The following is a 13,014-nucleotide window of genomic DNA, read 5'->3' on the forward strand; positions in this document are numbered from 1 at the left end:
ATATATATATATATTATAGCTTAAAGAAAAATATTGGCCTTTGCTGGGAATCTTGACTCCATCTTGCTTGACCTGGACTAGAATAGTAAAGATAAACATTACAGAGCAGACACGGCATACAAGGTAGAGCCATATTTATCCACAGCAATAGTAGTTGATTAAAGAAGCACTTAATACATACTTCTTGGTGATAAATTGTTTATATCAAAGCACTATGTAAAATTAGTGCCAACTTTGTACTTAAATAATAAAATATCCAATCTGCAATCCATTTAGCAAAGTAAAAAATTATACTTTTAGACAAATACTGCAGCTTTTCTAGATAAAATCTGATTGCAAAGTTAAATATTGTTTTAAAATAGAACCAATAAAAATATTTTTCTTTCTGGTTAGGCCTGCTCCTGGTCAACAGAATTCTATTGGTTATTGTTCTCCTGCCTCTTCGCTCCTTGTGTGAATGCAGCCCTGAGCCCACTGTGGATTGCTCTAAGCTTGCATGCATAATTACAGTTTATCTCTGCATACTTTTGAACATTTATAATGCAGAAAATATTTGCTGGAGGTAATTCTCATCAAAACGTTATTTGTGAAAATGTTCCTTACACAGTTCTTTCTCAAAGCATATTACTGTGTTCCATAAATAACTGTTAAATATTGCAGCATCCTTGGGAGGAAGTCGAGTAGGAATATTATATATATATTTGGAAAACTAAAGCCTCTTTTGGTTTACCATATTGAATTAGCCACACGCATTTCTGGGCTTTCATAGAAGCTTGTCATCCCTACAAATTTGTTAGCTCTAACCTGACTGAGACTATATTTTAATTATCTTTTTTATTATTTTTATATTTTTAGAGAGCGAGAAAAAGGAAGGGAGAGAGAAGTGTGAGAGAGAAACATTAATCGGTTGCCTCCTGCACTTGCTCCAAATGGGAATCAACACTGCAATCTGGATATACACCCTGACCCCACCACTTTTTGGAATATGGGGCAATGCTCCAACCAAGCCACACCAGCTAGGGCTAATTATCTAAGCATCCTATATAATAAAAGCTTAATGTGAAAATTGTCCCCTCAACCAGGAGCTAAACTGGGAGTTCGACCCCTCGCTATGATGTACACTGACCACCAGGGGCAGCATGGAACATGGCGGGCATTGGTAACCCAGTGGAGGATGGCCCTAAGGAGAGCAGGACCATGGTGGGATGGTGGAGCAGGTGAGCAGGCAGCACCAGGCCAAGGCAGGTGCAAGCGGGGGTCTGATCGCTCCACCAATTGCCGGGCAGATGGCAACCGGCAGCAATCGCGAGGTGTGGGGCTGCCGCCCAGCTCCCAGGCACCAAGGGAGACAGGCAGGGGGCCCAGCCCCTACCAATCACCCCACAGATGGTGACCAGCAGCCGGCAGACCCTGATCGCCCAATCGGTGCCAGGCCCCGGGCTGGGACAGGGAACTGGGGTGGATGGCGGAGACCAACCTCCCGTGGCACCTGGGTTGGGAGCTGCAACCTCTCGCAGGCTACCTGGGGGCAGGGGTGACGGGACAGAGGTTCTGTGAGAATGCAGGGTGACCGCCGAGCTCGCTCTCACTCCCCCTGCTACCCTGCCCAGGATGCCAGGGCTAGTGTGCTGGGGAAGCCCTACACCCAGGTGCCGGGTGCTCATGAGGAGCCTGCCCTGCGTGGCCTCTTCCAGGTGAGCCGGGCCACAGCTGCCAGGACTGCAGGGGCTGTCCGGCTCCCAGTGGGTTTGCAGGAGCCGGTCTGCGAGGCCAGCGGAAGGAGTGGCTTCCTGCCTGGCTTCTGTGTGGTGCCACTGGGCAGCCCAGAGGCCCATACTGCGCCCTGGCCCGCAGTGTCAGGCTGCACTCACCACATCTCTGCGTGGGGACTCAGGTGCCATAACTCAGGCAGAGGGGGGCGTGCGGGGCCCAGGTGCTGCCCAGGGCCCAGAGGTCAGCTGGGACCTGCCATTCCACGCCAGACGCTCATGCTTCAATCGCTGGCCAGGCCTCGGGATGCCCCTGTGCACAAATTTCATGTACTGGACCTCTAGTAAAGCAATTCCACTAAAAATATTTTGGTGTCTAAAAGCCTTTTTGTGCTTATATTTACTGGATCCTGAACATTATAGCACACACGAGTCACCTGTAGATAGTGTGAAATGTAAATTCTGATTCAAGAGGTCTAAGGCAGGGCCTGAGAATCTGCGTTTCTATCAAGCTCCCAGGTGATACTGAGGCTGATGGTCCACGCATTTCACCTTGAATATCATGTCCCTATGTTAACATCTACTGCTATAACTATAGTAGAATGCAGCACAAATGCTTCTAAAAATCTTGGACAGCTTTTCCAAATATATTATTAGTGGAATTTTTTTTCTTTATTTATTTGAAATTATCCTGATATGGGGAATTGGCACATAGTTTGGTGGTTAAGATGGTATTTTCATAACCAGAAAAAAAAGTGTTCTGTGACTCAGAAAAGACCATGTAAGTTTCTTCTGAGTGATGGTCAGAGACAACTGGTGAGGAGTGACATGGCTAGTGAAGGTGGCAGATTTGAGGAAAGAAAGATATTAGTCCAGCCCAGCACAGCAGCAGAGATGTGAGGGCGGCATTAAAGACGACAAGGCACAGAAAGTAGGTCTGAACAGATGCAAATCTGTGACAAGTCAGGAAAACTTGGGAATGGGAAAAAGCTGCAAGGCTTGCCAGAAGGCTGCGCTGTTTTGCTCCTGTGCTCCCTTAATGAAATGTTACCTCCTTGAGCAAATCACTCAAGGCATTTGATATGCCAGCTATCACACTGGGTGCACTCAATATTTATCAAAGGGTCATGGTGCTTTAAAAAGATTTTGTAATACTTGCTTTTCTTCTGCTTTGTATAGATTCTTTGATTTAATACAATTTCTTTTATCATGGTAAGGAAAGTGGTGCTAGTATAGGTTGTCACCCAGACATAGAAATAATTATCATCAAGCACTAAACTTTGACATGCAAGTAGTTCTGATAAGATTATTCTTGAACTAATATGATTTGCCTTTGAATGAATGAAAGAAACATATTGCTAAGCCCATTTAATCAGTTAGCTTGCCATATAGCTCTGTAATATGCTTGAACAAAACAGAAGAATTGTAATATCAGTTGGAATTGTATAGCTAGTTTAGCTACCAGTGTAAGGTCTAGAAATAAACAAATTCCCTCGTTCTTATATTTCAAAGGTCTATTAAGTAACTACTATGTAATTGATAAGGTGCTGGGGAAACAGAAATGGAAAAATATGGTCTTCGTCTCTACAATCTGGCAGGGGAAGAGCTACAGGAATACACAAAAGCAACAATGTAGTAGCTGTGGTAACATTATGGGTGTGTAAGAGGGGGAGTGATCACTCCTCTTGGAAGGGTCAAGGATAATGCCAAGCTGGCGTGACAGCTGAGAAGTAAAACATGGATGACTGTTGTGATTCTGCTGTCTATTAGGCATTGTGCTAAGAACGGCAGGAAATGAGGTATAATGTATACGTTTAATATTTATTCAACAATGTTTATAGAGTACATTATTCCATATAATGTAATAAGCTATATAATCTCTATTTTCGAAAAGTGAATAGTCTAGTTTATGAGACAAGACACACACGAGTGTGGAGGAGGGGCTTTGGGGGGTCACAGAACTATGTAAGTGCTAAGTGAACACAGTGTGAATAAGTAATAAATAAGAGAGAGAGCAGTATGAACTCAGCTAATCCAGGAGGGATACAGAAGCTGAGTAAGACCTAGGCCAGTGGAAAGATGGCTATTTTCATTGGAGAGAATGACAAGGCAAAGGCATGGGCACAGGATTATATCACAGGATATTTCAAGTGCAAGAAACAGAAAACCTAAGATAAATTGGCCTGAGTAACAAAGGAAATTTGTTACTCAGAGAACTGGAAGGTGTACAGGCAGGGTAGGCTTTAATGTACTCCATCCAGAGGTCTTTGGCTCATTTCCTCGTGATCCTCTCAGCTCTGACTTCCTCTATATCCTACTTTGTCCCAGGCTGGCTTTTCTCAGAGCAGCAGAAATGGCTGTAGTATATCAGGAGGCAAGAATTAAGAGTCACAACATTCTCGGGGTGAATCCTGAGATTCATTCTTACTGGACTGGCTCAGGCTATCTGTAGCTCCTGCACATGTCTTTGTTCAGAGGGATGGAAGTTCTGACCAGAGTAACACTGGTAGAGTCAGTTTCTCAGGAAACACAAGAATTTTTCCAAGCAGAAACAAGGGGACTGTTGGGAGGTGAAGGCTAGACATCAGATAGGCAGTCAATGAGTGGCAGCTGCAGCTGGTTCAGAGGTCATTCTGCCCTCAGAATACACTGTCACCCTTCTTAGTGTCATCAGTGCTGAGTGCCATGTTCATGTGGCTTGTGAACACCTAACCTGATCATTTGCATTATGTCTGGTTCCTCTGGTAGAGGATAAACTTTGCAAGGGCAAGGAAGCATGTCTTATTCTGCTTTATATCTCCAGTACCTAGCAGAGAGTAGGAACATAGTAGACACTCAATAAATGGATGTGATTCAATCAGTCAATGTACAAAAGAACTTTAATATGGTTATGGTGGGACCAAAAAGAAAGAGACAGTGAAGTTAAGAGTCCATTGTACACTTGAGGCTTGAGTTAAAAATGGTCTGGCCATGGGCAGCATTTCCCAATGTGTGTTCCAAGCCAAATTAGTCTCATGTGATGTTCTTGGAAAAAGAGTTAGTGGTCAAACGAGTTTGGGGATTACTGTATTCAGTGTCCCCCACACATGCTCCTAAAGTTTGTCATATGCATTTAGCTGTTATACCTAAGTTATTTCACATAAAAAAAATGTTTAATATAATTTAACCAAGCAGTTCTCAAAATTATCTGACATATACCTATACCTCATCCTTCTCCACATAGTATTTATTAATGTTTTCTGGAAGGAATATCTTGTTTTATAAGGAAATTTATCACTTGTTCCAGTATGAGCATGCCAAGAACAGTTCTCCCTGTACCTTTCTAACTGCAAAAATGAGATGGATCTTGATTCTCTCATGCAGTGTCCATCGCAGTTAGAGGGGTTTCCTCGGTTGGTAAGGACAAGGAGGGGCTCCTGATCCCAGGTGTTCCTCCCCCCCCAAAATTCCCTTCACTAAAGGTAATTGAAAAGCATTCCTAGCCCTGTCCCCACCCTCAACCCCACAGAGGTAACAGAAAGTGAAGTAAATCCTGCCAATTCCCAGGATCATTTTAGCTTGGGGCAGGCCATCAGATGTGTGGTGTTAGTAGACTGCTTGATCTGATTTAAACCTAGTGTAACCGTGCTGCGACCATCGTGTCCTCAATTCTGTGCTAACTGTGGAAAGAGAAAAAAAATTACTCCTGGATGAAAGTGACTCTAGCTTTACGCGTGTAACTCTAAGATATTCCTTGATAAAGAATGCCTAAAGTAATAACTAATACAAAAAAAGGCACTTTCCAATTTGTCTTTTTGCTGCTTTCTAAGGCAATGAGTTGAGATTATAATTATTATTAAGGAAATTTTTCAGGCATTAGTAGAAACTAGAAGGACTATATAAGAAAACATCTTTGTACTCATCACTCAGCTATCCATCTCTAACTCATAAGGTACACATATATACCAAAGTATCTACAGTTCAAATGGCATATGGATAGAAAAATAGATAGATGATAGATAGATAGATAGATAGATAGATAGATATAGGTATTATCACACCTAAAAGAATTCATAATAATCCCTTAATTATCTGATACCTAGTTCATATTCATAATTCAAAAATTATCTCAAAAATGCATGTATATAGTGTCTGTGCTCAAGTAAAATTGAGATGCAAACAAAGTGCTCATATATTAATCTCTAAAGTATCATTCTTTTTTTTAATTTATTTTTATTGGTGAAAGTATTACAAATGTCCCCTTTTTTCCCCCTTTGACTTCCACCCCACACACACCCAGGACTTTACCACACTATTGTCTGTGTCCATGGGTTATGTATCATCCTTAAGTTTTAATCTCCTTTTCCTTTTGTTCTAGCATAGTAAGAAGCTAACAAAATGCTAGAACTAGCAGAATAGGGAAGCTAAGATAGTTAAACAGCAGTTTGAAGCCACCTAGTAAATCTTATTTTTCTTAAACCAAGGACACTTAGGAGTAAATGGTCTGCACTTCTCCCCAACCAGAGGGTAAAGAGCTCAAATTACACTACTCAGGGAGACAAATCACAAAAATCCAGTTAGTGCCATTTGCCAACCACACCCAAGGACAGAAAATTAAGAGAATAAACCTCATATTGGTACATAGCATAAAGCAGATGAATATTCTATTGATCCTCCCCTAAGATCTCCCCTAAACACCCAGCCTTTAAAACCCATGAAAATAAAAGTACCAGTGTGTGCTCTCCCTCCAGGGAACACAACCGTGCCATCCTCTTCCCCTTCTCCTTGCCCCACAGGCATGTCCCTTCTAAACTCAGAGAGGCCCCACAAGACTTGCAACCAGGGAAGCAATGGGCAGTGGCAGCTCATCCTTGGCTACCCTCCTGAACCTGTGTCCAAGGCCCCCTATTCTCTGACTTTCCAATGAGCCAAAGCAGCCCAGCCTAAGCTCTCCTGTTGCTTCTTCTATGGCCTTCCCTGTTTAACTGTCTTAAGTGTATTTTTACTGTGGTCAATAAATTCTTGCTTGCTTTACTACACTTTGCCTCTTGATTAAAATCTTTCCTTCAAGAAGACAAAAACAAAGTTCTCCTTGTTTTATTGGTAATACAGTGTGTTTTTGTTTTCACTTTTGTCATTAAATTCTACGCTTTTTTCTTTTATGCTATATGTACTTTCAAGATACTTTTCAGGACATATTGTTCTAATGATGAAAAGAAATAAAAAAGTCAAATAGGTGAATCATCTTAAAATTGGGGCAGAGTACACACAAAGTTAAATGGAACTTGTAGTTTGTCCTTCATGTTCTGAATGTCACGTATTTTTTCTCAACTATTTCTTTGTAGAAAAATAAACAAGAAATTGGCTAAGGAAATATAGTTTCTGAGTAATAATTATATTTTACAATTTTATACTTATAATTTGTTATTCCTATAGGTGAGGCAGGACTCCACTCAAAATCTGCTGCCTCCTGAACATAACACCCATTTTCCATGAAATGACTCAGAACTTTGTGTTCTTAAAAGGTTTGTCTATATCTCTCTAGATGTCTTAATTTATTTTAAATAAATTAAATACATATTTCATCTTTCATATGACATGATTGGGAAGAAACTTAGAAAACAAAATCTAAGGATCATTTTCAAAAGTAGGATCCAGCCTTCTTAAGAGTTTTGCTCTATGTACTTAGCCATCCCTGTTTCTGAAAAGCTACATGGTAAATGGATCACTTCATTGGCAAAGACAGTAATTTCTAAGCCTTTATTTAGAAGAGATGAGGAAAGAAAAATACATCGTGAAGAGAATTAGTAACACAATCTTTCAGTTGCAGGTATTTCAATTGATTAACTATCAGGCCAAGCATTTCTCTAAATTCAGCAAGCCAACTTAATCTGTCTTTGGACATATTCTTTGTAATTTGTTAAGGCTTTTGACCCAGTCAAGAACACCAAACACTGACTATTAGTTTGGGTTTGATTTGTAGGTTGAGATTACTTTACATAGAGAAATCTATACATTGCATGATAACCCAGTTAATCAAAGCTCTTAAAATTGCCAAGGGATATGCCAAAAAGTCTTAAAGAGGCACACAAATGATTTGTAAAGATATCACTATCATTTTCTTCCTGATTTGTTACAACTGTGATACTTCTTCATGCTCTGACCTTTAATAGAATAGTTCCCCTATAAGCCATTTCTTTCTAACATCGGCAAAAAAAAACGCTCTTCTCCTTTTAAGTGCAAGTTACTTATGCAATCATTCATCATTTCCAGATGCTGATTGGGGGACTGTTTGAGACAAAGAGAGATTATATACCTGCACTCTCATTTCTTAGAACATCTTAAAGTGATTCTGAGTTAAAAACTCTATGCATGCACTGAAACAAGCAAGAGGGATAAAGCTGTCAGTTTTCTAGCCACATGGTATATTCTATTCTCCAGTGCTGATCTTGATAAAGAACCTGTGCTTCATAAACCATTGAAAAACTAGAATTTAACCGCCTAGCAAAAGAACCATGACATCAATATGTCTTTAAATGGAGGTCAGGGAAAAGTTAAATTACTGACCGAATGGGTAAAAATCTTTCCCTTGACATATAGCCTAATTTTTTCAGTACATCTCCAGGCAAGATTGTGTGGCTACATTCATTTAAATCATTTTATCCCTATATTTTGCGTCATACTAAAGGAGGACGGGTAAGACGTGACATTGGTGCTCAAAAAGGGCAAGTTATATATAGGTAAGAGCACCTTCCTTGACACATACTATTTTTGGAGGAGAAACCATCTCTCCTGTAGGACAGATAAAACTAGTCATGTTGAATGTATACGGGAGTCATCTCATGGTTTTATTCATCTCTGCTAATAGGCACATATCTCAACTTCTGCAGCTGTAATGGCTTCTGTACAAATGGGCTCTCACTACATCCATGAGGCTTTCTTGCCTTTCTCTTTTTCATATCCAACGGTTTGTGGGTCATAAAATCTAAAGCTTTGGCAGGAGGGACCTGAGTGGTAAGGTGATGGTTCTGGCTGGCAGCCTAGGTTTGGGCTGTGCTCAAGAGAAGCAAGGCTACAAGTTTATAGTACATGGAACACACTAGGCCAGTGGTTCTCAACCTTCCTAATGCTGCCACCCTTTAATACAGTTCCTCATGTTGTGGGGACCCCAATTTCATTGTTACAAATTGAAAATAATTAAAGCATAGTGATTAATCACAAAAACAATATGTAATTATATATGTGTTTTCCGATGGTCTTAGGCGACCCCCTGTGAAAGGGTCGCGACCCACAGGTTGAGAACTGCTGCAACTAGGCACTTATTGACATGGCAAATACTTATTGACCACCGACTGACTATGTAGTATTAGAAAAGGAAAAGACAGAGGTTTCCTTTGTAAAAGGCTAAAAGAAACTGGATAACTAAAGAGTAACAGATTTCAAAATTTTAATAAAACTAGGGGTGGCACAAAAATGTTATATCATTACTTACACGGGTTACTAGTGAACAAGGTACGTGAGAAAAACTCCAAAACTGGAGAGGGTCAAGTGGAAGAATGCCCCCTGGTAAAAGGGCTGTCCTGGGCTCCATTGCAATCTGTAGAATGGATATGTACAGGAACAGGAAAATTGTGTTTTCAAGAACAAAGGAGATTAAAATCCTAGAATAAACCATAGGCAGCAAGATCTCAGACATCGTTCATAGCAATATGTTTACAGATACATCTCCTACGGCAAAGGGAACTAAGAAGAAAATAAACAAATGGTAATACATCAAACTAAAAAGCTTCTGCACAGCAAAAGAAACCATCAACAAAACAAAAAGAGAACCTACTGCATGGGAGAACATATTTGCCAATGATACATCTGCTAAAGGGTTAATGTCCAAAATATATAAGTAACTCATACAACATAACAAAAGGAAGACAACAATCCAATTAAAACTGGGCAAAGGACCTAAATAGACACTTCTCCAAAGAGGACACACAGAAGGCCAAGAGACGTATGAAAAAATGCTCAAAGTCACTAATCATCCAAGAGATGCATATCAAAATGACAGTGAGGTACCATCTCACACCTGTCAGAATGGCTATCATCAACAAATCAACAAATGACAAGCACTGGTGAGGATGTGGAGAAAAGGGAACCCTTATACACTGCTGGTGGGAAGGTAGACTGGTGCAACAATTATGGAAAACAGTATGGAATTTACTCAAAACATTAATTATGAAACTGCAATTTGACCCAGTGATCCCACTTCTAAGAATATATTCTAAGAAACCCAAAGCACCAATCAGAAAGAATGTATGCACCCCTTTGTTCATAGCAGCACAATTTACAATAGCTAAAATCTGGAAACAGCCCAAGTGCCCATCAGTAGATGAGTTGGTAAAAAAGCTGTGGAACATTTATACCATGGAATGCTATGCATCAGTGAAAAAGAAGAATATCTTACCCTTTGACACAGCATGGAGGGACCTGGAGAGAATCATGCTAAGTGAAATAAGTCAGTCAGAGAAAGACAAGTATCACATGATCACACTCCTATGTAGAATCTCAGTGAAAAAATAAACTGATGAACAGAGTGGATCCAAAGACATGGAAGAATGGAACAGAGTGCAGAACCTCAGAGAGAAGGTGGGGGAGGGTGGGTGGGAGATAATCAACCAAAGACCTTGTATGCATATATGTATAATCTATGGACACAGACAATAGGGTGCTGAAAGCCGGGAGCGGGAGGGGCTGGAGGGCTACAGGGGGTTAATCGGGGGGTGGAAGGGGGGCATATATAATATTTTCAACAATAAAGACTTTTTTTAAACAAAAAGAACTAAGGAGATGAAAATAAAAATAAATTTCTATTCATAAATGAAACATTTTTACAGGGAGATTATCTTTCTTCTGTGACATCCTCATTCAATTTCCTGAAATCTAATAACAAATTGAACCCTCTAAGCTTGTGAGTACCACAAAAAAGCACAAGGAAAACTTCTGGCTTTTCTAAGACAGAGATGGTCAAAACAATCAAAGTCTATCACCTCCCTTTTTGGTATGATATGTCAGACACTACTAATAGTTGCCTGCTTATATCTGCTCAGCCCTTTCTCCTTTCGTTGTTGTGTTTGTTGTTCTCTGGCTTGCAATGTGTGTAGTGAAAATATTTTTCTCAGCCATACTAGCACCAGGGGACAATGTGATGAAGCAACAGCTCACTTCTTTGGGGAGAACACTCAAGGCAGCAGAATCAGATGGTGCACACCCTTTGGTCCTCTCCTTTGTCCTTCGTGGAATATGGGCCCAGCACTGGTTGATGGCCATGAGGTGAAAGCCATACTGTCTTGGCCCTTTCAGGCTCTTATTACAAAACACCATAGACTGGGTGAGTCATAAACTGCAGAAATGTGTTGCTCACAGTTCTTATGGCCATTAGTCCAAGAGTGACAGGACTGTCAGGTTCTCCTGTGTTTGCAGACTGACAAGCTGTTGCCTCCTCACATGGTAGAAGTGGAGAGGAAGCTCTCTGAGGCCTCTTCTATTAGAGCACTAATGACCTAATCACTTCCCAAAGGCACCACCTCCCAGTACTATCACATTAGACATTAGGGTCCAACATATAAATTGAGGAGACACCAACGTTCAGCCTATAGTACATACATTAATTCCTGAAAACTAGAAGGAACTAACTCTCTGGTGGCATTATTGAATGCTATGTCAGTCCTGGACCACTAACTTTTTAATGCTAAAATGTAAAAGCCTTAATGTATTACAGCCTAGTTTTTAGAAGTTTCTGTTGCTTGAAGACAAACACAATCCTCAAGTGTATTTCATTCATTAATATAATGTATTGTACACACTAGCTCATTAATATAGGAAATCCTCTGGGGGAGGAATTATTATTACAAGACCAAAGTGAATTACCTTGCATCAAATCTTCTCTTTATCTTGAATTTTCTCCCCTCTTAAATCACAAATCCTATTTTCCCCCAAGTCTTTCTGGCCTCTCTCCTCCACCTGCACCTCTCTGGCCCTTAGATCAGACTTTTCTCACGTGAAGTATTTGCAAAAGCCTCCTTATTGTTCTGTCTACTTTCAGATTCATTCATTTATTCATGCATGCAGCAACTCCCTTGAATGTCAGGCACAATAGATGCTAGAAAAAGAGTAGTGATGTAGATATATGTGGCTCATGCCATTAAACACCTTGGATTCTTCCTTTTTACTGTCAACAGTGATCATCCAAAAATGTATAGATGATCACATTGTTTCCTATTTAAAATCCTAAAATAACTTTGCATAGCCTATAAGCAAAACTAAAAACTTTAAGTTTCATGTAAGGCCTTTGGGAACCCCACAATATGCTAACTTTCCAACCTCATCTTATGACCTTCCATCACCTTTTTCCTTCCAGGTACCTATTTTCAAGTTCACTGAACTGCTTGCTAGGTAATGCATTTAAAGTGTCTTACGCAAGGCTGGCAAAATAGGCACTTGGAAAATGTGGCTTGCTTTCCTCAGCCCTTCCTCAAACACACCACACACTTTTATACCTGCTGAGTTCACATATAATTTTGCCTGAAATTCTTTGTGCACTTTTACTCCCAGAAATCTACTCAGAGTTCAAGGTTCAGCTTCAATTCTGTGAGCTCTGTAGGTATCCCAGATAATGTGGAGAGTCAATGGTTGTGCTTTTTACCTTCCTTCCACATCCTAAAACAGAGAAGTTTCTAAAAATATTGAAAGGAATCACTGATAAGTGCACTTAATTTGTTTCAAATAAATTAAGTTTCTAATGCTGCCCGTAGGTGTCAATGTGCTGTTAGAGAGAGATCAAGGAAGATTATTTAGAACTGGCTTTATGGGAACTTGATTGTAACAGATTCCCAGTAACCCAAAGGCAGTTAAAATGTTCAGCTCCACAATCATCTGAGGCAATGATAACATCTAATGCAGCAAGTGCAACTTCGCAACACACGGATTTAACTTATTTAATTCAACATTCATTAAGCACCTAATGTGCGGACCTAGGTGGAGTTGCCCACCAAGTGCACAGATTGATATAAAGCACAGGTTTTCCTGGGGGGTTGAAAGGGAGGAAAAGGTGTAAGTCAAATGAGGCAAGAGAGTAAGTTTAGATTAGATATGGAAGAAATGAAAACCCCAAAGACTAACAAAACTAGGTGAAAAAGCAAGAGATTACGTGTCTGAATATCTCAATGTAGTCAAAGAGTCAGTGTGGTGGATGTCATGGGTGAATATGCTTGAAGAAGAGGAGACTGTGACTAGGAAATGGGAAATCTGAGTTCAAGGTTTTAATGCCAAAGCAATC

The 13,014-nt window shown here is 40.3% G+C and overlaps 1 long non-coding RNA gene across 1 annotated transcript in view; it reads left to right on the plus strand.

Moving 5' to 3' along the window:
• Nucleotides 1-9,427, plus strand: part of LOC107183258 — a 9,869-nt gene extending 442 nt beyond the window's left edge. The window contains exons 2-3 of the long non-coding RNA XR_001514050.1: nucleotides 5,327-5,333; nucleotides 9,341-9,427. This is a non-coding gene — a long non-coding RNA (uncharacterized LOC107183258). The remainder of the gene's footprint in view (nucleotides 1-5,326; nucleotides 5,334-9,340) is intronic.
• Nucleotides 9,428-13,014: the final 3,587 nt, after the last annotated feature.

This window comes from Myotis davidii, unplaced genomic scaffold (genome assembly GCF_000327345.1).
Source record: "Myotis davidii unplaced genomic scaffold, ASM32734v1 scaffold10, whole genome shotgun sequence".
In the NCBI taxonomy this organism is placed as follows: domain Eukaryota; kingdom Metazoa; phylum Chordata; class Mammalia; order Chiroptera; family Vespertilionidae; genus Myotis; species Myotis davidii.